The 24,021-nt window shown below is 37.7% G+C and overlaps 1 long non-coding RNA gene across 2 annotated transcripts in view; it reads right to left on the bottom strand.

The window, feature by feature from the left end:
• Positions 1-1,369: 1,369 nt before the first annotated feature.
• LOC306644785 overlaps positions 1,370-24,021 on the bottom strand; it is a 62,023-nt gene continuing 39,371 nt past the window's right edge. The window contains exons 2-3 of one of the 2 annotated variants that reach the window (XR_013759473.1): positions 5,206-5,277; positions 1,370-2,235 (exon numbers count right to left, since the gene is read on the bottom strand). This is a non-coding gene — a long non-coding RNA (uncharacterized lncRNA). The remainder of the gene's footprint in view (positions 2,236-5,205; positions 5,278-24,021) is intronic. The other variant, XR_013759472.1, reaches the window with a different exon arrangement.

The raw sequence follows: 24,021 nt of genomic DNA, 5'->3' as shown, positions 1-24,021 counted from the left end.
AGTGCTATACAGATTCAATGCAATTCCAATTAAAATCCCAATGACATACCTTACAGAAATAGAACAAGCAATCATGAAATTCATCTGGAAGAATAAGAAACCCAGAATAGCTAAAGCAATCCTTAGCAGGAAGAGTGAAGCAGGGGATATCACAATACCAGATCTTCAACTCTATTACAAAGCAATAGTAACAAAACAGCATGGTATTGGCACCAAAATAGACAGGTAGATCAATGGTACAGAATAGAGGACATGGACACAAACCCAAATAAATACAATTTTCTCGTACTAGACAAAGGTTCCAAAAATATGCAGTGGAGAAAAGATAGCCTCTTCAACATATGGTGCTGGGAAAACTGGAAATCCATATGCAACAGAATGAAACTAACCCCCTATCTCTCACTCTGCACAAAAATCAACTCAAAATGGATCAAGGACCTTGGAATCAGACCAGAGACCCTGCATCTTATAGAAGAAAAAGTAGGTCCAAATCTTCAACATGTCGGCTTAGGATAAGACTTCCTTAACAGGACTCCCATTGCATAAGAAATAAAAGCAAGAATCAATAACCGGGATAGATTCATACTAAATAGTTTTCTCTCAGCAAAGGATAATATCAGCAATGTGAAGACAGAACCTACAGAGTGGGAGAAAATTTTTGCCACTCATACTTCAGATAGAGCACTAATTTCCATAATATATAAAGAACTCAAAAAACTCTACACAAAGAATACAAATAATTCAATCAACAAATGGGCTAAGAAAATGAACAAACACTTCACAGAAGATGTACAAGCAATCAACAGATACATGAAAAAATGTTCAACATCTCTAGTAATAAGAGAAATGCAAATCAAAACTATCCTAAGATTTCATCTTACCCCAATTAGAATGGCGATTTATCAAGAACACAAGCAACAATAGGTGTTGGCGAGGATGTGGGGAAAAAGGTACACTCATACATTGCTGGTGGGGTTGCAAATTAGTGCAGCCACTCTGGAAAGCAATGTGGAGATTCCTTAGAAAACTTGGTATGGAACCACCATTTGACCCAGCTATCCCACTCCTCGGCCTATACTCAAAGGACTTAAAATCAGCATACTACAGAAATATAGCTACAACAATGTTCATAGCCGCTCAATTCACAATAGCCAGATTGTGGAACCAACCTAGATGCCCTTCAATTGATGAATGGATAAAGAAACTGTGGTGTATATATATATACAATGGAATATTACTCAGCCATAAAAAATAGTAAAATTATGGCATTAGCAGGCAAATGTATGAAATTGGAGAATATCATGCTAAGTGAGATAAGTCAATAAATAAACCAAAGGACGAATGATCTCACTAATAAGTGGATGATGACACATAATGGGAGGTGGGAGGGGGGCAAGAATGGAGGAAGGAGAGACTGTATAGAAGGATAAGATGGGTTGAAGGGGTTGGGGATGAGAAAAAAATAGCAGAATGAATCAAAAACTATTACCGTAGGTAAATGTATGATTACACAAATGGTATGCTCTACTTCATGTACAAACAGAGAAAAAGATGTATCCCATTTGTTTACAATAAAAATGAATTAAAAAAATAAAATAAAATAGTGACCCCAATGTAGAATCTCCAAAATCCTCAACAAAATATCATTGCAAGTCAGAAAAGATAAAAACAGAATGCATTTCCAAATTTAACACTGATATAGGACACCTCCAAGTCCGGGAGATACTTGTATCATCAGTACAGTTAATAAAAAGGATTGGAAATCATCTTGGCATCTAGACACAGAACCTAAGAGGCTGGGAAGGTGGTCAAACACACTGACTTACCATCCAGTTGTGGCACTAAGAGGGACATAGATGGCACCCACATGGACGGGACGGAGCCAAGGCCTTCAACGCTCTCTCCTTCTTCAAATGTAATCGGGTGGGGATGACGCCATTGATCCCGTCCTTTTTAAATGGATTTATTCTGCATGCACTCTCCTCAGGGTGATGCTTCCTCTCTGGACCCTACCATAGGTTGCTTTCCAGAATTCTGTCCTTCTTCTGATCCTGCCAGATGCATCTTCTGCTTCCTCACACTGCAGGGCTTCTCCCTGGGCCGGGTTCAGGTTCATGATCTTTACTCAGGCCGGTGATGGTCCCACTGAGCTCTGTTTATCGGTAGACAAGCTGGGTGGGTGACCATGGTCCTGCTCACTGTTCACTCACGCCCAGTCCATTCCAGATCTGAAGTCTAGTAAATATGAGGGAGCAATATTAGACATTAACTGTCTGGGCTTTTTTTAAGTTTATTTTTATTGCAGATATTTAAGGTGTACAAATTTTTATATACATAGTAAAATAATTACTTTCGTCAAGAAAATTTATATCTATCTCCTTACATAGTTCCCTTTTTTTTCTGAGTGTGTGTGTGTGTGCGTGTGTGTGTGTGTGTGTGTGTGTGTTGAGAGCACCCAAAATCTGTTCTCTTAGAAAAGGTCTGTATACTAGGTAGTATCATCAATTAGTCATCATACTATACATTTGATGACTAGATGACTCTGGGCTTTTTTTTTTTTTTTCTCTCTTTACTTGCAGACTGCAATTAGGCTCCCCAGAGTTACATATCAGGAAGGAAGGTCACTAGAAAACAACAAAGAGTCATTTCTCACCTTCCTCAGTAGAGAGTTCTGAAACTTGAAGCAGGAGTAGTACATTGAGAGAGATGTTTCTGAGTCTCCAAACTGGGTCTTAAGTACTAAAATGCAAAATTCCTGCACTAAACAGTAGATAACTTAAAAGTCATCCCCAGAATCATGATTTGATGAAAAAAGCAAAGTAGCAGTAAGAAAATTAAAATCCTGCTAAGTGTCCTTCTGAGGGCCTATTTCTCTTGGGATAAATCTCAATAGAGGGAAAGTAAACTTCCAAACTGAAGTTGGGCTTTGAAAGCATAAAGGACCCTACCCTATTTTCCAAAATGTCCCTATGTCTATACCCCAAGATTTATGCACAAGTCCACAAAGTGGAGAGAGAAGAGAAAACTATTTCCCATATTCTTAAAAGGATGCAAAAGTGTCTAAGAAAGGCTTCAGATTGGGGCAACTCCCTGCAAACAGCAACAAATGAACCCTGAAAGCAAGATTCCAAGACAGGACTGAAGGTCAGTGGGCACTGATGTGAAAAACCAAACTCCAGATGGGACGAGTTAAATCCGCTACTTGTCAAAGCGATGGTTGCCAAGGACAGAGGACAGACCCCTCCCTGGATACCATCATGCTGTCTAAAGGCCCTGAAACTGGGGAAAGAGGAGAGAAAATAAATGCACTTTGGGGGATGGGGATAAGGATGAGAGAAAAACTAAATTTCCTGGATTTAAATCTGAAATAACTGATATTAGTTTAAAAATGAACTGAGATTAAGTTTTCTGTCATCAGGCACATACAATAAGACCACATGATATTTTAGAAGTAGAAAAGAAAAAAGTTACCATTTTCACACCCAGTTAAAGGTCAGGTGTTAGGCAGGTTCAGGTCTCCGTGATACAGAATGTCTTCCTCTATCCCCATATTCTATTCTCCAATGTGCTAACCAGTACGGCACATGAAAACCAGAACTCCCAGCATGCATTGCTGACGTTGCTGACGAGGTGCTTTCTGCATCTTCCACTCCCATCCCACCAAACAGATTGTACAATGCTGTTTGAAAGGACCCACATTTTCCAGGATATGATGCACATTTTCAGGTCTAAACTCTGCCTAAACAGTGTGACAGGGAGAAACCTGGCACCAAATTGGGATTAAGCATTTTGAGCCCACTGAGTATTTTTTCTTTGCAAATTAGAAAATGATGCCTACTATGCCAGACACTCTTTTGCAGTAAACAACCTGTCTAGTTGCACATGGTAGTCCTGGGTTGTAGAATGAAACACTGAATCAGTTTTCTTCACAAACAAAAATAGAGGGAGGGATGCTCACTTTCTGACTATGTATTAGCCCTGGTACAACAAATAATGAACAAACTTGGAAGAAACACATATTTTCCAACCCTTTTATCGGGTGCTCTTTATTTTGTGAAGCTACATGGTAAGGAGACATGTGCTAATGCTGGTTTTTAATTTTTAATTTAATTAATATAATTAATTCAGCTGTACGTTTAAATTAATGTCACAATTTCTGGTCAGACTCACAGGAGAAAGTTATCCTACATAAATGTGAAGATGTTTGGGCCAAAAAAAAAAAAACCCTATATGGATGACTTTTCTACCCAATCTACCCCTACTTCTCTCCATAGAGCTTCTAACTCCCAAATTAAGTCAAAAAAAGGTAGTTTTAGTAATGCTACATATACTGCTTCTTAAAGCTGTTTTTAGTACTTCCTAGAGATTTGGCTTGCATGTAGAATCACCCCAGGTGGCCATCCCTAAACAGACTATGTAAATTGACTAAGTCTTAGATTCCTTGTGATCAAAACGGGGCTTATAATAGCCACCATGTAAGACTGAGGTTTTGTGACCTAGCACAGTGCCTGCTGCAGTAAATGTGTCCCTCAGTGTCATGAGCCTGTGGTTACAGTGAGGGTCACGTTGCCAATAAGAATGCAAATTTCCCTGGCACATGCCACATCAGTACTAAGCCTGAGCTGGAGATCCATTTCAGGATGTAGTTAATTTGGGGTGTTTGAGCAGGTGTCCCTGTGGTTACATTTGATGTTTATATAATTTCCCTCTGGAATTCCTCACTTAAGTCTTCTACTTGCAAAGTTGCATGAGGGCTGGACCTGTCCACATCCTCTGCTGCAGGGCCTATTGATTCTATCCATGTCAGTGCTCCTAAAACAAGAAGTCATCATGAGCCATCATAGTACTGGCTTCCTGCTGTCTACTGAGCAGAACAGGCTGTGCCAGTATCCATGTTTCATTACTCTCCTTCTTCACAAAACACCTCCTGCAGTTTGTAGGGGACCAACTACCCCCTGCTTTCTCACAAATGCCCCGGTACGAGCCCTGAGTACCCCAAGTCCCTAGAAACCTTCAGCTCCAGAACAGTTAGTCATCCTAAGTTTCTGGCACTAGACCTACAAAGCTCTCAAGGAAATAAACTCATTGTCTCATCTCCAACTTTTCCTCTGCTCCTATCCTAACCCCATCTGTGTTTACCCCCAGTAAACAAACCCTAGCCTGTATTAGCCTCCTATTACTGCGAAACAGATTACCATGGACTGCCTGATGCAGCTCGTAGTTTCTGCAGGTAAGAAGTCTGAATGTGTCTCAACTGGATTCTCTGCTCACAGTCTTCTAGGGGAGAAATTCAAGTATCAGTCAGGCTGAGCTCTCATCTGGAGGTGTTGGGGAAGAATCTGCTTATACATTCATTTGGGTTCATGGCCAAATTCAGATCTGGAAGCATAAGACTGAGGTCTCCATTTCCTTGCTGGCTGTTGGTAAGAAACCCCCTTCACCTTTAGGCATCAGCCACATTCCTTGAGCCGTGACTCCCACCCTCTTCAAAGCCATCATCGAATCCCTCCCCTACTTCTAGTCCTAACTTTGGAAGAAACTAGTACTTCTTAAGGGCTCACCTGACTGGATCATATACACCTAGGATAATTTTCCTTTATTGAGGTCAACTGTGCCATGTAACATAACCTGATCATGGAATGATATCTCACCATGGATTTGGTGGAGGGAGGAGGAAGGATAAGAGAGGCACTGGGGAGTGAAATGGATCAAATTATGTTATATGGATGTATGAATATGTCACAATAAATCCCACTATTATGAATAAATATAAAGAACCAATAAAAATTTTATAGAGTTCTGCATACCAGACCTATTTTCCTAAATATATCAAAAGTTGTAAAAAGATGTCTGATGAGGGAATAGCCCCAACTCCTCAACAGACACATCCAGTCTGATTTGAGGTTCTTTAGTATCAACCAAAATATTTATATATGCATTCATTCTTTCTCATAGAATAAATAGTTCTGGAAATTCTATAGCATTGTGTCAAGTACTAAAGATATGTGATACTTGACCTTTGCTAAGAGGGCAAAACTGATCAATAATCAGAAAGTGTAAGGTTGCATCCTTGACCAGTGCAAAGAATGTGAGGTAGATGGTGCTATAAGATCCTGTAATGGAAGAATTTGACTCTATAAGGATAAAAGAGTAAGGTCAAAGATTGTTGGTGCCCCCCAAAATATGTCACAATAAATTCCACTATTATGAATAAATACAAAGAACCAATAAAAATTTTATAGAGTTCTGCATACCAGACCTATTTCCCTAAATATATCAAAAGTTGTAAAAAGATGTCTGATGAGGGAATAGCCCCAACTCCTCAACAGACATATCCAGTCTTATTTGAGGTTCTTTAGTATCAACCAAAATACTTGTTGGCGAATGGCTCCCCAAAGGCGCAGCTTTTCCCAGATTCCCTTGCGTTGGTGATGAAGTCTGTCCAATGAGTAGAAGTCAATGGCACCACTTCCATTAAACTCACTGTGCCTTTTATGAGAGTGATGTCAATCCCAGAGCAACCACCAGAATGGCAGAACCACAACCCATCTAGATGCTTGATTGACTGCCAGGATCAGAATCAACACCACCACTTCCACCACCCACACCGGCCCCGACTGTTGTATGAGGAGAAAGAAAATTCTCTTTTGTGTGAGTCATTGCTGTTTAGGTCTATTTGTTTCTGCAGTTGAGGCTTCCCCAAGTAATACAGAGCTACGTGTTAGCAGGCAAAACAAAATAGATGTCTCTCCCCTTATATTTATACAATGTGTCTCTGAAAGTCTCATATCTAGTAGGAGATGTGGCCCTGTGAGAAAGGTGAGAGCATACCTATCACTACACTCATCTGCCAGACAAGCCTCCGAGGAACTCAGTGACTTAGGGAATCTTCGCCACCGATTCACCATTTGGATTTAGACAAATCATTTGTCTTTTTTCATTGCTGTCTTCCCAACTGGGAGGAGGAAATTCTGCGGGACTGATTTATGAGATAATTTGTAATTTGTAATGAAAGAAAATACAAATGTGATAATTTTACAAGCTATGTGTGATGAATCCCCACTACTATGTATAATTATAATGCATCAATAAAAATAAATTATGAAAACAAGCTAGACTTGTAGGAGAGATTTGGCTATATTACTTGGCAATGCCTCCTTCTTTATACTCTTGGATATCAGATCCCCTGAAAACTGATTGACGTGCAAAACTAAATACAGGCTACTAAGCTATTATTGGTTTCAGGTTCCTTAAAATTTTGACATCTGGTAATGTCATCTCTCATATTATTCTTGGTAGAATCTTTTTTACTTCACTTACTCAGTTGTGTATCTTCTCAGAAGCTGCACCCTTTCCAAATCTTTTGCTCATTCAGGTGTTCACCAAATTTTATGAGCATTTACAATGTAAAAGGCCACGGGTGTAGAAGTTAAACAATACAGGCACAACCCTTGCCCTCAAGGAGATTAAGCCTGCTCAGGAGAGAAGATAATAAACAAGCAAACATGAAATCTTATTTAGTTAAAATACGACTGATGCAAAGTCGTATGAAGATGAAGCAAGATGAAGCAATCTAAGACACTCTTTTCTCACCTGTAGTTACTTACAAAATACAGTCTACTGAGAAAGCCAATTTTAGGATTTTTCACAAAAGTATTATTTTCAAATTTTAAAAATAACCTATTTAGGGCCTGGACCCCTTAAGTAGTTTTGTATTGTTTCTCGTAAATTCAGAGCTAGATTTGGTACTTAACTATAGGGGATGCCTTAGCTCAGGTTCATAGTTCAGCTCACTTTCTACTTCTTATGAATTGTTTCTGCTTTATTTTCTTTTTTCAGGTGAGAAAGGACAGAAGTAAGGGGAAAAGGAAGGAGGAAGGAAACACTGCCATGAGAGCTTTACTTTTTTGCATCCAGTGTTCTGATTATCAGGACCTGATTGACAGACCTGATTGACAGGACCTGAGAATTGAACTGCCTTCCATCCAAAGTAAAGGATGCTCCAGAGCCGTCACTTAAGTTGAGAAAACTATGTCCTTCCCCTGACAGCCAAAATACAAAGGATGGCCCTGTTGCCATAGTGTTGTTTCCACAAAGCCTATTGTTCTGTGTTCCCAAATAAATTGGCAGAACAGTTCATAGGATCCAAGAGCCAGGTGAGGAGGGGAGGGATTTTAGGAAAGGGGTTTATTGAGTGCATATTATATATATTTAAGTGTTCTCAGAGCATTTTCTTTTTAAATCCTGAGACAGTTCCAAAGACTTCTCAGAGCATCCCTCAGCCCACATCACCTGACCCAGGTTAAGGTCTCACCTCATGTTCTCCTATAAAACTCCCTGCATCTCTATCATGGTTTGAGTAAAAGTCCCCGCAAAGCCCATGTGCTAAAGGCTTGGTCACTGACCTTTAGTGCTGTTGGGAGATGGCAAAACCCTTAAGAGATGAGAGCTGCTGGGAGGAAGTTAGGTCACTGGGAGTGTGCCTTTGAAGGAAATATTGGGACCCCAGGCCCTTCCTCTTTCTTGACTTCCCAGTCACCACTAGATGAGCAGCTTCCTCCAACACACACTCCTCGCTATGACGCTCCACTATGCCACAGACCCAAACAGGGTCCAGATGTGGACTCTGAGCCAAAGTAAACTGTCCTTCTTCCAAGCTCATCGTCTAAGGTATTCTGTTGCAGTGACAGAAAATTCACACAACCTCTAAACCCAAATAGCAGAGAGGAGCCCTTCACATAGTCAGCCTGGTTATTTTATATACACCAACTCAAACATCTTACTAATGAAAACTGTAGAAGAAATTGGATTGAAATTTTGGACAGAATGTTGGCTCAGAGCCATACAGCAATAGAATAAAACCACCAGGCAACACATTTTAATCGCAATCTTTGTTTCAATCCCTGCTCTTGCAATGTCCCCCACTCTAAGTCTAGGAGATGCAGCTCTGATGTCCCTGGCTCCCTACACATCAGTGAGACACAGCACCACAGAGCTGAAACCCTGGGGAAACTCAGGCCCAAACATTCAAGAATAGAACATGGCTTCCCCGGAGCAGTGGCACAATGACATGTGTCTTTACAAACTTCACAGGCTGTGATCTGCTTCAGCTACCATGTGATGGCCTGCGTGTCTTGGCGTTCACCTTCCACTGTTTGTAAGTTAGTTTTTCAGCTGGGTTTAGGTACAGAAACCAGACATTCTAATGTGAAAAGAAGCTTTTCAGGCCATGTTCAGATACTGGGCAGTGCAGTCATGGTATTCAGAGTAGTCAGCTATTTTGTTAATAAAATAATCATTTATTTGGTCACAGAAACATTTCTGTATCCATACTGAAGCATCTTAACTTTGTACGCAGTTATCAGAGGGAAGCGTTCCTTTCTTGTCCAAACACACAGCTGGGGAAGGGGTAGGTCCACAACAGAGTTATGTGCACACCGCCATCCCCATTGCTACCATCTCCTGCATTCCCTCACCAAGGCCTGTCTCAGACCTGCTAACTGTCACTGTCACAGTGACCCATCATGACATTTATCAGTCTGTTGTAACTTTCTTCTTTCTTGCCACATCTTTCCTAAAGTGGAAGGTTCACTAGCATGGAAACCACATTAGTACTATTGACCCCTGTATTCCCAGCCCCTCACATGGACCTGACATATAACAGGCATTCAGTAAGGATTTGCTGAATAGAGGAATAAATCCCTTCTGCTCTTAGTGACACCAGGTTTCTTCTCTCCCTTTGCACCCAGCTTCCCCAGTCTCAGTGTGAGCCTCTTGGCCTCAGACTTTACTGTCCCTAAAGAGTTTCTCACACAAGCTGACAAGATGATTTTGATTCCTCACAACATAAATTTTGTCAAAGTCCATATTTGTTTTATAAGTGTTAATTGCCAAAGAAGTGATAATGTATACGGTTGAGGAACGGGTCTCTTCATTGCAGCTAAAGATGGAAGGAAGATTCATCTTTCCTTGAGGCTATAGTAATATTTTAGAATTTGCTGACATCATAAGCCTTTATTATTCTAAAGGGTTTTTCTTCTGTCTAAATCAAGCTCTTTCTTCATCTGACTTCTAAGTTTTTTTTTAATTCTTATTATAAATGTAGGTACTGCTCATTGCTTTTTAAATAAAAAAGTTCTTTTAAAGGTACAAAAATGAAAACAAAAGGAATAATACAATCTCACTGTGTCAATGTCCACATAGTCACATTTCCATCTGACTTTTACCCTACATTTTCTTTAACAGTGTGGTTACATAATGTCATACCTGCCTGTTGAATATTGATTTTCTTCAGAAAAGTCTGTCATCCTTTTTTCTCTTTACTCGTTTTACATACCACCCCTGAGATACCACATTTATTTCCAAGGCTCAGGTGCTCTATGTGTTTTTAAGTACCCTTAAAGGTTTGAACTTCCACTCTCCCCTCCTCCCCTTCAAGGCCATGACCAATAAAGTATGCATCCAAAGATCACTAGAAAAATAAAGCATACTGTTTATTAATGGCATTAGCAGAGCACAGTTCATGTAAAAGATGATTTGGAAAAAATAGTTTACCCTTGAGATCACAATGAGACCTCCGGCTTCCCAGCCTTGGATCCTAAGACTAGATCTGCCTGGAGTAAGTGAACAGCAAAAACCAGCACTACAGACCAACCCCAGAACCGCTACACAACTGTCCACAAAGACAAGAATCAGAGGCTGCCTCATCAGTGCAGACACAGAGAAACAGAGACAGCCGGCAGAAAGGACAGGACTCACTCCAAAGCATTGCTCTGAGCTGACCTCGTTTTGCAGACCCATAGAAGAAGACAGACTAGGGAAAAGAAATAACTGTATTTCACACAGTGGGAATGTCCTTGACATTATAAACTGCCAACAGTTTGGGTCTGGAAATTGCAAGAAAGAAGAGGGCATGCCATTAACATGACATCCATGTTAACGGCCCTGCCCTCAAAAAATGCAGTACATTAATTTCAAGTTCTGGGCTACTGATTAACCTCATCTCCATCCCTTAACAAGGAATGAATGAGGGACTGGTGAAAAGAGAGAAAACACCCTCCTTAGGACTCTCCATTCGTCCAATAATTGTCTATGGGCTAAAGCTGCAGCAAGAGAATACTATTCCTCAGAATCCAAAATGAGTCCAGCACACAGTATATGCTCCACAGGTCCTTGTTGACTAACTAGATAAATGAATTCTGACTACTGGATGAGTATCTCCAGTCAAAATCCCTGTCACAAACTCCAGATCTGCATATTTCCACTTCTCCCTCAGCTTTCTACTGATTTCCCATTGTAGAAAATGCAACCGTTGTCCATGTGGTTACTCATGTCATGATAACCTTCCACCTCTACATAACTCTGTCTCCATTAAGTAGGGACCACCCAAGAGAGAAACTGATTACTACCCAGTAGCAGGAGGGGCCTCCCTACCTCCCTCTCTGCCCTCAGATCCTCTCTTCTTCCGTCCTTCTTACCTACCTAGTCCTCCTCCTCCTCCTCTATCTCCTCCTCCTTCTTCTTCTTCTTCTTCTCTCTCTCTCTCTCTCTCTCTCTCTCTCTCTCTCTCTCTCTCTCTCTCTCTCTCTCTCTCTCTCTCTCTCTCTCCTACCTAAAGAGAAAAGGGGCAGGAGGAATTGACTTGTTCAAAGGAATTTATTTAACCTTTTGATGTCTAAAAACATCCTTTGGACTCACTTCTTATATGTTGCCTAAACTGTATTCCCTTACCTGGTGGATAATTAGCCTGCAAACTTTTTCCTTCACATCTTATAAATTATCACTTTAAGATCAGCAATCCAAGTATATAAAATTATCTTGTTTTTTTTTTAAACCACAACTCCAGTCAAAACATTAAAAAACCTCCTTGGATATTACTTCTTACATATACTACATTTTATAAGGAAATCAAAATGAAATTATTTCTGCAACCCTCTTTTAGATGGCACTGGTTTAAACAACCTCCTTTTGCCTTTTCATCCAATATATATATATATATTTTTTTTTTCTTGGCCTTAAAGTATTGGAAATCATCCTCAGAATGCTAATAACTTCTTTTCCATATAATTTTAAAATATCTCATTTCCTCTACAAATCCTATCAAAGTAGCAAAACCTCAAAGTATCAGTAGGAAGGGTTCATATCCACAGCAATATCTTCGTTAAATTTTACATTTTCAAATATTTGCCGATCAGTTCTCATCTTAGCAAAGGCCTGGTTAGCTTGTTTACAAGAAATTCTGTAGTTTACTACATTGATTTTGCTAGAAGTGGTCCACAAAGGAGCCAAATAAAAAAGAACTTAGAGAAAATAATTAGGTAAGGCATCAAACCTGTTTTGAATTAAAAGAGAACAGATATGAAACCAAGACTTGACCGTAAAAATAAACTAGCGTTTGGAATATATAAAGGTGGTAGGAATAAAATATTGGCCCTAGAAAGCAGCTATTACAGAAGGAGTAATAATATTCATTCACTTTTTTTCCCTGATCATAAGAAAAGACATGCTTTCTGCCTAGGGAAACCTTAGAAAGTTCATCTTTTTGGCTCATGGTGATATTTCTCTGCATTTTATTTTAACTGGAATATTTGAATAATCAAAAGTACCCCATTCTTCTATGTTATAGAAATTAATAAATTTTATTCTAAAAACTGGTTCTTGGCATCCTCAGTATTCCATATTTTTAAAAAAATTATCTAGCTTGCATGAAACTATTAAAGTAACTCTTTTTAGGTTTGGGTGCTTTTTTCTGAGGTATTTGTAATAGAATCCCTCTAATTTATTGAGTTATTCAAATTAAATGTCTGTAGGCAAGGTCATCTCTGGAATGTGGAATACCTGTAAAGTTTATTCTCAGGAGTTAATTTTTTTTTTTTTTTTTTTTTTTTTTTTTTGGTACCATGGATTGAATCAAGGGGTGCTTTACCACTGAGCCACATCCCCAACCCTTCTTTATATTTTATTTAGAGACAGGATATCACTGAATTGCTTAGGGTCTTGCTAAATTGCTGAGGCTGGATTTGAACTCACCATCCTCCTGGTTCAGCCTTCAAGCTTCTGGGATTACAGGCGTGCATCACCGCACCTGGCAATTCTCTGGAGTTAGAGACCAGACCTCGGGTCAAGAATCTACCACTTCTCAGCTAGGTGACCATGAATAAACTGTGCTTTCTGCCCTGTAAAATTTTTTATTTGCAAAATTGTGATAATGATAATACCTAACTCATAATATGGTGGTGAAATTACACACCTAATAACCTATACACAGTTCCTGGCACATATAGCCAAATGCTATTTTCAGAGAAAATATGAGTGGGTAATTTTACATCTCTAAATAAGGAAGGTTTTCTGGTGCTAAAAGCTAGAAACCATAAATAAAAGTATTATTATATTTTACAACATAAAACATAATGTTTTCTTAATCACAAAAACATCAGAATCAAGGTAAAAGACAAACAACACCTGGAGAAAAGATTTGCAACATATGTGCTAAAAAATAAAGGTAAATATCCATAGTGCAATAAGTTCTTATAATAACATCAGCACAAAAGGGAAAGAAAAATGAGTAAGGGATATAAATAAACAATTCAAGAAGAAATAGAGCCAGTAAATATATGAACAGATGTTCATCCTTTCTAGTAATCAAAGAAATGCAAATAAAACAGATTGGCTATGATTAAAAAGATGGGCAAAAAACATCATTTACAAGTGTGCAATTAATAAGCTGCCCTCATACACTTCTATTAAGTATACTTACTAATAAAATCTTTTTGAAGGACTGTTGAAGAATACGTATCAAAATTTTAAATATATATATTCCCTTTTTTGATTGTTAGATAGATAAAACATAAGTGTTTTTCATAACCCAATGAAAAGAGACTGATTTTTGTTTTGAAAAATTAAAAGTTTATTTTCCTTCTTCTTATAGTTTTTTATGAGAAATAAGATCTCAGACAGCCTTATAATAATGATTACTCATCTCCATGTAGCAATTTCTGGATTACAAAGTAAGTCACTCACCTTACTTCTCACAATTGATAAATATAAACTGATCAGGAATTATTATTGAAGCCTTATGAATCGAACCCTTGAAACTCTTAATCATCAGGTAGTATCAGTCATTGCTGATGCTAGTACCCACAGACTGTTCTAAAGTGCAAAGAGGGCAAGATTCAAGGGCCTGAACCATCTCCTCCACCAGTTGTCCCCTAGAGGGCGCACAGCTGACAGTAAATTAGTATGTGCACAGCATCTTAAGGTTCGCTGACCTATGGTTCCTTTGCTATGTGCAAAATTACTAAGAGAATCCCTCCCCATTGAATGTTTATAAAACCAATCTTTTTTCTTAAAGCTCCTTATAGGATCTGGTTACTGGCTGTGAAAATTGCTCCCCCCCAAGGTATAAGACCTGAAATTGAAACTATCATCTCTACCTGGACCATATTGTATCCATATACCATGCATGTAAAAATAAACACAATCGTGTGTGTGAAGTTGGGGGGGGGGGCGTGATAGCCCCTGCCCACAAGAGATGAGAGTGGTAGACTTTCCCTTCAGAAACTGTGTTGGGCAAAACTATGATTAGTAAATTGCCTTGTGGAGATCTCAGACACAGAGTTCCTGAAGCCTTCACCCAACTCTCTTCCAGTCCTCCCCATCAGGCCCTCTTCCAATATTGGATATTCAACAGGCTTATCCTCTCTGCTTCCCACATTTTTCAGTGGGAATAAGAGAAAGTAAAGACACCAGACTTCTCAAATCCACTCAAACCATAGTATAAATTATCCCAACAGTAACAGATTTCATAACCATGGAATAAAAAAATAAAATAATGAGGTTATTGTGATGTTTCACAGTGTGTAAATATTGACAGGCTATGTTGAGACAGGACATCACATGAGTGACGCTTGTGCCAATATGTCCAGAGGACCTGCACTCAGCCTGAGTCAGATGTAGGTGTCTAAGTTCTGTTCACCAGTAGATGGTTAAAATGAAGAAATTTTTCTAAAAGTTATTCTTAATCTTCTTTAGGGCACCTTAAACCTCATCAGCAAATATTGGGCCATTAACTGTTGATATGAGCATCAAGTTCACTTAGAGTATTTTGAAAAACCTTAAAAGACTTGAAAAGCTTTTTAAAGGTGTAGAGAGAATATTCCAAAGTACAGAAATAGCAACTTCTTCAGCCTGAAATAAATCATAGCAACTACTATAAAAGAGCTCTATTAATGAAATTTTTTTTTTAATTTAGCAAAGGAAGTTCAAATAAATTATGAGGAAATAGCATGGAGTCACTTTAAAAAGACAAGGTAGATCTATGTCTGAGGATGCAAATAGCTGTCCGTATTTTTTAAGTGGGTTATTAAAAATATAAACATTATGGTCCCATTTTTGTAATACATATATACTGGTGCTTTATTTGTGAGGAAGGGGAATTAAAGCAATCTATCTTCATTCTCGGTAATCCAGAGTTCTGAATCATCTTATGACTCCATCATCGAGATTTATGTTAGAAGGCCGAAGGCAGTTTCAGTCAGAATGAACACTGCTTCAATAGAAAGAATCTGCCCTAAGACTGCTCCTTCCAGAACGGTGGTTAAAGAGTAAGAGAGTCTAGAAATATAGCTCAATGGTAGAGTATTTGCCTAGCATGTGTGAGGCCATGGGTTTCATCCCCAGCACCACTGTGGAGGGGCAAAAGGAAGGAAGAATAAAGGGAAAAAGGTAGAGGATGCAGCTTTGTCTGAGCCTACTGCTTAGGGCTGAGGACTCAGATGAGAACAGATAGGTCAAAGAGAATACTGAAGATAGACTGACATCTCCCTGCTTCCTTTAAGAAACCCTGAATTACCACTCATCTTTCCTCTGCAGCTAATAGGCATCAGATGGTAAATAAATGCTGTTATAAAATCACACAGAGTCCACATTGTATCCATATACCACGCATGCACAAAGAAACACAACCCTGTGTTAGAAGTGGAGTGTAATAGGGTGTGCCCAGAATAGATGAGGGAAGTAGGAGTTAAGTAAATGAGGTGCCATTAGAGCAGGCACTCTTCTGACTTGGTCTATCAGCAACGCTTTCTCAGCCATAGCAGGTGCTGGGTCCATCTCCTTCAGTGCCTGGTCCATCTCCTTCAGTGCCCTAGCTGCATTTTGCCAAGAGAACTTGAATGTGTTCTCCAAACCAGACAATAGACCACCCACTGGTTTAAATTACTCACTAAAAGTGGCCTGAGAAGTAGGAAAAAAATGTGCAGTGACTAACCCAAAAAAGAGTCCTCCCCAAGGAATTTCTGATTAGGATTCTCTAATAGCCCAGCCAAAAAAGATCTAGACAAAGCAGGCTGTGATCAGCAAATAAAAAGGAATAAAGAAGAGGTCATGATTTGGATTTGAAAACTCTCCATGTGCCATTTAACACAATAATATGTTGCCAAAAGCAATCTGGTTATGAAAATCATGACCTGTAATCATTTAAAAAAAAAAAAAAAAAAAAAAAAAAAAAATTGTATCTTCTTCACTCCCCAAAAATTTAAATTTAGGACAGATGACATGATCAGTTTCATCCCAGCCAACTTAGAGATTTTTTTTTTCTCATTATTCCTAGAGTAGGATTTTCTAAGAACTAAAACCTTTACAAATGTAATTGACCTTTCTAACCATTTGGAGTTGCCAATTGGTTCTGAGCCGAAGGCCACATCCAGGGAATTCTGTAAAGTTCATGCAATGCCAAATACATAATCCTAAATTTCCACAATATTCGTTGACAGTGGAAAGGCAAGAGAATTTTTATTCTGGTTGAAGCAATTGTTCAATGAAGTCTGTGGAACAATGATATCTGGGTTGAAAAACTTAGATTCTGACGTCTTGGGGATGACATGGACCAAAGTGGACACGACAAACAATTTTCAACACATGCTGCCTGCCAACCAAATAGAACAAAGTTATTCAGCTATGAGACTGAAGTCAAAATTCTTGACTTTAATTCTTGACTTTAATTCTTTAATGTGACTCATTTCTGCATATATTTTATTGACATCGCCACCCCAGATCATTTAAAATGTTTGGAAATCCTCCAGTTAAGGTGCTCTGTTTCTCTATTTCACTTTTTGGAAATGCTAAGAGGGCTTAGTCACCCATGTTGTTGGAGCGGAGCAAAAGCTGGAAAGCTGAAGTGGAAAATACTTCAAATATTATTATGGAACTGTTTAAGCCAGGCTGTTTTCTGTGTTATTCAAATGAATATTAAAAGCAGTTTCTTTTTTCTGAACATCTGGTTTAAGGGAGAGTGTTAATTTCAAATGAGAAGTATTAATTGAAAACCATGTTGCAATCTAGTACTGTGCCCAAGTGACAAAGTTAAAACAGGCAGATGCAATTTAGCACCTGCCCTTGGAAATCTATGGTCTGTGCATTTGAGTTAAATGTGCTTAACATCTACTGTCTGTCAGCAGAGCATGATCCTGGCCTTCACAGAGAGCACAGCATGGTGGAAATGATCAATAATTAAACAAGCAATTACAAAGCAATGTTATGTGGTGTGCTAGGGGAAGCGCAGAATAGTATAAGAGCACAAATAGATACCTAATGTGATCTTGGACAGTCAGAAAAAGCTTTCCAGAGGAGGCTGAAGCCTAAACAATGAATACACTTTTCAAGATAAAATAGGAATGTTCCCAGTTTTAGATAATATACTAGTGAGAAAAGGTGCTTGATTCGTGGCTTGTAATTATTCATTCAGCAATTCCACAAATCTTCATTGAAAACATACTATGTTTGGGGTATATAATAAGGGAATACCTTTCTTACTTTTGTTGTAGTAGTAACAATGGTAGCAGCACTCCAGATAACAATATGTAAAAAGTTATATATCATGTTTATCAATTTTGTTATTTGTTCAACAAACACTGGACTGAATGCCTAAATAGATAGCTGACATTTATGAAAGTATCACTTGAGTTGCTGACATGAAAGAGAGTTGAGATTAGGCAAAGCTGGTGCCCCTAACTCATGTATATTCTGCTGGTTAAATAATTGTTCATTTGTACTTCAATCCTTTGTGGTATGAAAAACATGCTAATTTGAAAAAAGCATGTAGCTGTGAAATTTTGTCAGAGAGCTATGATTCCATTCATTCCATTTATACACAAACACTACACAAATAATAAAGTCAAAAATATGTACAATATTAAAATATATGGAAACAGGAACATAATTGGAGATGGAGGCAGTAATTTTCTTGTAGATGCTTAACACTTATTGATAAAGAAAAACAAAAACATCCTACTTTGATTATTTTTACTTTCTCTGATACAAATGCTCCCACCATACCAATTTCAACCACCCATTTTTTGGAGCCAGCATGAGCCAGCTTCAGAACACCACTGGGTGGGAAATAAAGGGAAGTAAGCTCTTCGAAGTCTCTTGCATTCTCCTGAATATATTAAAAGTAATAATTTATATTAGGCTCTAATAAATAGTGACTCATTGTCATCTCTAGGTAACAATTTAAAAAGTGAGGAATGTGTTCCTAGGAAGCAAGTAGAGGGGAAATGAAATAAGAAGAAATATTTAAGGGCTAGGATCCTGCTTGATGGTAAAGCAATTGCCTAGCACTTAAGACAAAGAATTTCTAGAGGAAAAAAAGAGATAAATTTCATAATAATAATGAGTCATTCCACCAGAAAGATATAACTATTTTAAACTTGTACTCAACAACAACAAAAATAGATGAAATTAACAGGAATAGAAGACACAATTGAAGATTTAATATTCATTTCTCATTAATAGAATAAGAAGATGCTATAATCAATAAGATCATAGAATATTTAAACAACTATTAACCAATTTGATGTAAATGAAATGGAACAATTCAATGCAAGACACAATCTTCTAAAACTTATACAAGAAGAAATAGACAATCTGAATAGTACTACATCTATCAAAATATTGAACCAATAACTAATAACCTTACAAAACAGAAAACACCAGACCCAGATGATTCACTGAGGAATTCTACCATATGTCTAAGAAATAAATTATACAAATTCTCTAAACATCCTTTACGAAATCGAAGCAAAGGAAATAATTCTTAATTTTCTATGAGGTCAACATTACTTAAATATCAAAAACAAAGACACTACAAGAAAGAAAAACTAGACCAGTATACCTCATGAACATAAATGCAAAAATCCTCAACAAAATATTAGCAAATAAAACCCAACATTGTATTAAAAACATAGAGATCATGACCAAGTGGATTCAATGTATTCAATACATCACATCAATAAGCTAAAGAAGAAAAATACATGATCATTAATCATCATAAAGATAAGATATATAAAAATCAATTGACAATATCACCCAATCATGATTAAAATTCTCAGCAAACTAGGAAGAGAGGAAACTTCCTCAACCTGAAGACTATCTACAAAAATTCTACAGCAAATGTCACGCATAACAGTAAGACACTCTAAGCTTTCCTGCTAAGATTAGGAACAAGGCAAGGAACCCTTTCTCATTACTTTGACATTGTGTGGGAAGTCCTAGCTAATACAATCACATAAGACAAGGAAATAAGAGGTATGCTGACTAGGAAGAATGAAATAAATTTGACTTCGTTAACAGAAGACATGGTCATCTGTGCAGAAATTCTGGAAGAATCAATGAAGAATTTCTGGAATTATCAAGTGATTATAGCAAGGTTATAGTAAACAAGGTAAATATAGAATGAATTGCTTTCCTATGTACCAACAATTATCAAGTGGAATTTGTTACTATTTATATTAGTATCCACAAAAATAAAAAATTAGTTGGGGACTGAGGTACATGCCTACAATCCCAGTTACTTGGGAGACTGAGGCAGGAGGATTGCAGGCTTGAGCTTGTCCTCAGCAACTTAGCAAGATCCTGTATCAACAAATAAGAAGACTGAGGGTATAGCTCAGTGGTAGAGCACCCTGGGTTCAATTTCCAGTGTCATTAATCATAATATTAATAATAATAACAACAAGAGCTTAGGTATTTTAATACTTAGGTATATAACTACAAAAGTCTGGTGAAAGAAACTAAAGTAGAACTGAACAAATGAAAACTATTTCATGTTAATGGATAGGAAGGCTCAATATTGTCAATGTATCAGCTCTTCTGAACTTGATTTATAGATTCAAGACAATACCAATCAAAATCCCAACAACTTAATTTATGGATATCAAGAAACTGATTCTAAAGTTCTTAAAAGACTCAGAGGAGCCAACTCAGGAATAATAAATGAGTATCAGTCCGATGACCAACATTACCCAATTTCAAGACTTAATATAAAGCTACAGTAAAGAAGATTGTGTGGTACTGGCAAAAGAATAGATGAAAAGATCAATGAAGCAGAATTGAGAGGCAGGAAATAGATAACACATACCCACAGTCAAGTCTTTAACCAAATAACAAGGGCAACATGACCAAGCAAGAAATAGTACTGGAACAACTGGAAAAACATGCAAAAAAAAATGTATTTATATATGAATGAATCTAAATACAGACCTTAAATATTCTTCACAGAATTAACTCAAAATAGATCATAGAGTAAGATGCAAAAGTACAAAACTTAAAAGATAACAGGAGAAAATCTAGATGACCCTGCATATGGACATGATTTTTTTAGATATAATACCACAGACACAATACAATGAAGAAATCAGTGACAAGCTAGACTTCATTGAAATTTAAAACTTCTGCTCTGTCAGCAACTATGTCAAGAGAATGAGAAGATATGCCACATGTTGAGAGAAAATCCTTGCAAAATACTTGTAAAAGATAAGTGTTCTGGGCTGGGGATATAGCTCAACTGGTAGAGTGCTTACCTCACAAGCACAAGGCCCTGGGTTCAATCCCCACACTGCAATAAAAAAAAAAAAAAAAAAAAAAAAAAAAAAAGAGAGAGAGAAAAAGAAGGTGTTCTTATCAAAATATACAAAGAACTCTTAAAATTCAAGAATAAAAAGGAACACCCAATTTAAAAATGGGAAAATGGGCTGAATAAATACCTCACCAGAGAAGGTATTCAGATAGCAAGCAAGACCATGAAAAGATGTTCAACTTCATAGATTATCAGCACATAGCCAACCCCAAAAACAAGACACCACCATACACTATTGGAATGGACAAACTCCAAATTTTTGACAACACCAAAGCTGTCGAGGATGTGAAGTAGCAAGAACACTCATTATTTGCTGTGCGAATGTGAAATGGCAAATCCACTTTGGAAGATAGTTGGCAGTTTCTTACAGCCCTAAACATACTCTCACCATATGGTCAGCAATCATACTCCTTGGCATTTACTCAAATGAGCTGAAAACCATGTCCACATAAAAACCTGCATACAATGTTTATAGCAATTTTATTCATAACTGCCTAAACTTGGAGGCAACCAAGATGTCTTCCGCTGGTAAATGGATAAACTGTGGCACACCCAGACAAAGACATATTATTCATCCCTAAAAAGAAATGAGCCATCAAGTCATGAAAAGACATGGAAGAAATTTAAATGCACATTGTTCAAAGAAGTCAATATGAAAAGTTAACATACTGTATGTAACTATATGACAGATAAGAAAAGGTGGTGGAGACAGTAAAAAGATCAACGGTGGCCAGGGGTTAGTTGGAGTGGAGGGATGAATAAGTGGAGTACAGAGGATTTTTAATTTTATATTTGATAATGAAATAATTTTTTATTTTTTTTCTAATTTTTACAGACTGCATTTTGATTCATTGTACACAAATAGGGTACAACTTTTCTTTTCTATGGTTGTACATGATGTAGATTCATACCATTCGTGTCATCATACATGTACACAGGGTAATGATGTCTGTCTCATTCCACCATCTTTCATATGCCCACCCCCTCCTCCCTCTCATTTCCCTCTAAGTAATCTAAAGTTCCTAAATTCTTCTCTTACCCCTCCATCCCACCACCCCCATTATGTATCATCACCCACTTATCAGAGAAAACATTTGGCCTTTGGTTTTTTTGGGCTTGGCTTGTTTCACTTAGCACAATATCTCCAATTCCATCTATTTATCTGCAAATGCCATAATATTATTCTTCTTTATGACTGTATAAAACTTTACACCAAAAATACAAAGAATCCAATCAATAAATGGGAAGGAACTGGACAGACACTTTACAGAAGAAGATATACAGGTGAAAAATAAATATATGAAAAAGGGTTCAACATCTCTAGTAATTAGAGAAATGCAAACTAAAACAACTCTAAGATTTCATCTTACTCCAATTATAATGGCTATTATCAAGAACACAAGCAATAATAGATGTTGGCATGGATGTAGGGGAAAAGGCACACTTTTACATTGCTGGTGGAGTTGCAAATTGGTGCCACCACTCTGGAAAGCAGTGTGGAGAATCCTCAGAAAACTTGGAATGGACCCACCTTTTGACCAAGTTATCCCACTCCTCAGTTTATATCCAAAGGACTTAAAATCAGCATACTGCAGTAATGCAGCCACATCAATGTTTATAGCAGCTCAATTCATAATAGCTAAATTGTGGAATCAAACTAGATACCCTTCAACAGATGAATGAAATAATTTTTAATTTAATAATGAAATTATTCTGTATACTACACTGGTGGCAATATATGTCATTTAACATTTGTCAAAACCCATAGAATGTACAGCACCAAAAGTGTGGACATTGGGTGATAATGATGTCTCACTGTAGGTTCACTGATTATAATAAATCTATCTTCCGGTGGAAGATGATGGTGGGGGAGGCTATGCATGCGATGACTGGAGGTAAGTGGGAGCTCTCCAGACTTTCTGCTTCATTTTGTTATACACCTGAAATCACTCTTTTAAAAAAATCCACGGTTTACATATTTAAAACAAACCAAAAGTCCAGCATGGTGGTACATGCCTGTAATCCCTGTGGCTCAGGAGGCTAAGGGAGGAGGATGGAGGGTTTAAATCCAGCTTCAGCAACAGCAAGGCACCAAGCAACTCAGTGAGACCCTGTCTCTAAGTAAAATACAAAATAGAGCTGGAGATGTGGCTCAGTGGTCAAGTACCCCCAAGTTCAATCCCTAGGTACCGCCCCCCAAAAAAGTATATCAAAAAGATACAAGGCAGCTACCCTATGATGTTATTTCCTGTCCCAAGTTTCTTGTTTCTGATCCGAAGCCTCTGTGTGTCCCTCATTCTCATGGACTTCTTGTGACCTCGAGATGGAAACCGTACCTCCATCCTCATCTCAACATTCCAACAGGGAAGAAGAAAGTAAAAAGGAGGAAGGGCCGGCAATGCCGTTAGGAAAGAAAAATCTTTCCAAAATCATCAGCTTTCTGTCTCTTGGTCAGAACTGTGTCATGTAAACACCTCCAACTACAAAAATACTACTCTTTTAACTGAGCATATTAGGACTTCTTAATAACAGAAAAGATGCTGTGCAGACAACCAGCAGTATCTGCCACACAAAGGTTGAGTAAATGTGAATTATTTTTATTTACTAGCAAATAAAACCAAAAGATCAGATAAATATAGCTGAAAACTAAAGAGTATAGTCCTAAAACTCTACAGTTGGATAGATCCAGGCAATTTTAGATTATTTTAAATGTCTATAAAATCACCAGTAATGATAATAGCTACTAGATATGTCCAGGCATAAAATATTTTATACATTATATAACTAATCCTCACACTATACCAATAGGTAGCTATTATACCCAGTGAGTATAAATAACCAAAAGGACAACTTGTTCTGGATTACATGGGTAGCAAGTGGAATAGTTAGAATTTAGATTCAGTCTGACTCACTTCAAAAATCTTTGTTTCAGCATTTTCTCTTCTAAGACCATTTCTTTTCTTTCCAAGAATACATATACTATTCCCTTAACAGAGTGAGCCTGGCCATCCTTACCCCTTAAAGAAGTTTTTTGCCCAGATTCCTCTCTTGGGCAGAATATGCTTCTCATTAAAATAGAGTCTACAGTTTTTCTTTACTTTCTGAAC

Source organism: Sciurus vulgaris, assembly GCF_902686455.1.
Source record: "Sciurus vulgaris genome assembly, chromosome: 15".
NCBI classification, from domain to species: Eukaryota; Metazoa; Chordata; class Mammalia; order Rodentia; family Sciuridae; genus Sciurus; species Sciurus vulgaris.
The sequence above is the reverse complement of the archived record's forward strand: the minus strand, read 5'-3'. Positions and strand labels throughout refer to the sequence as shown.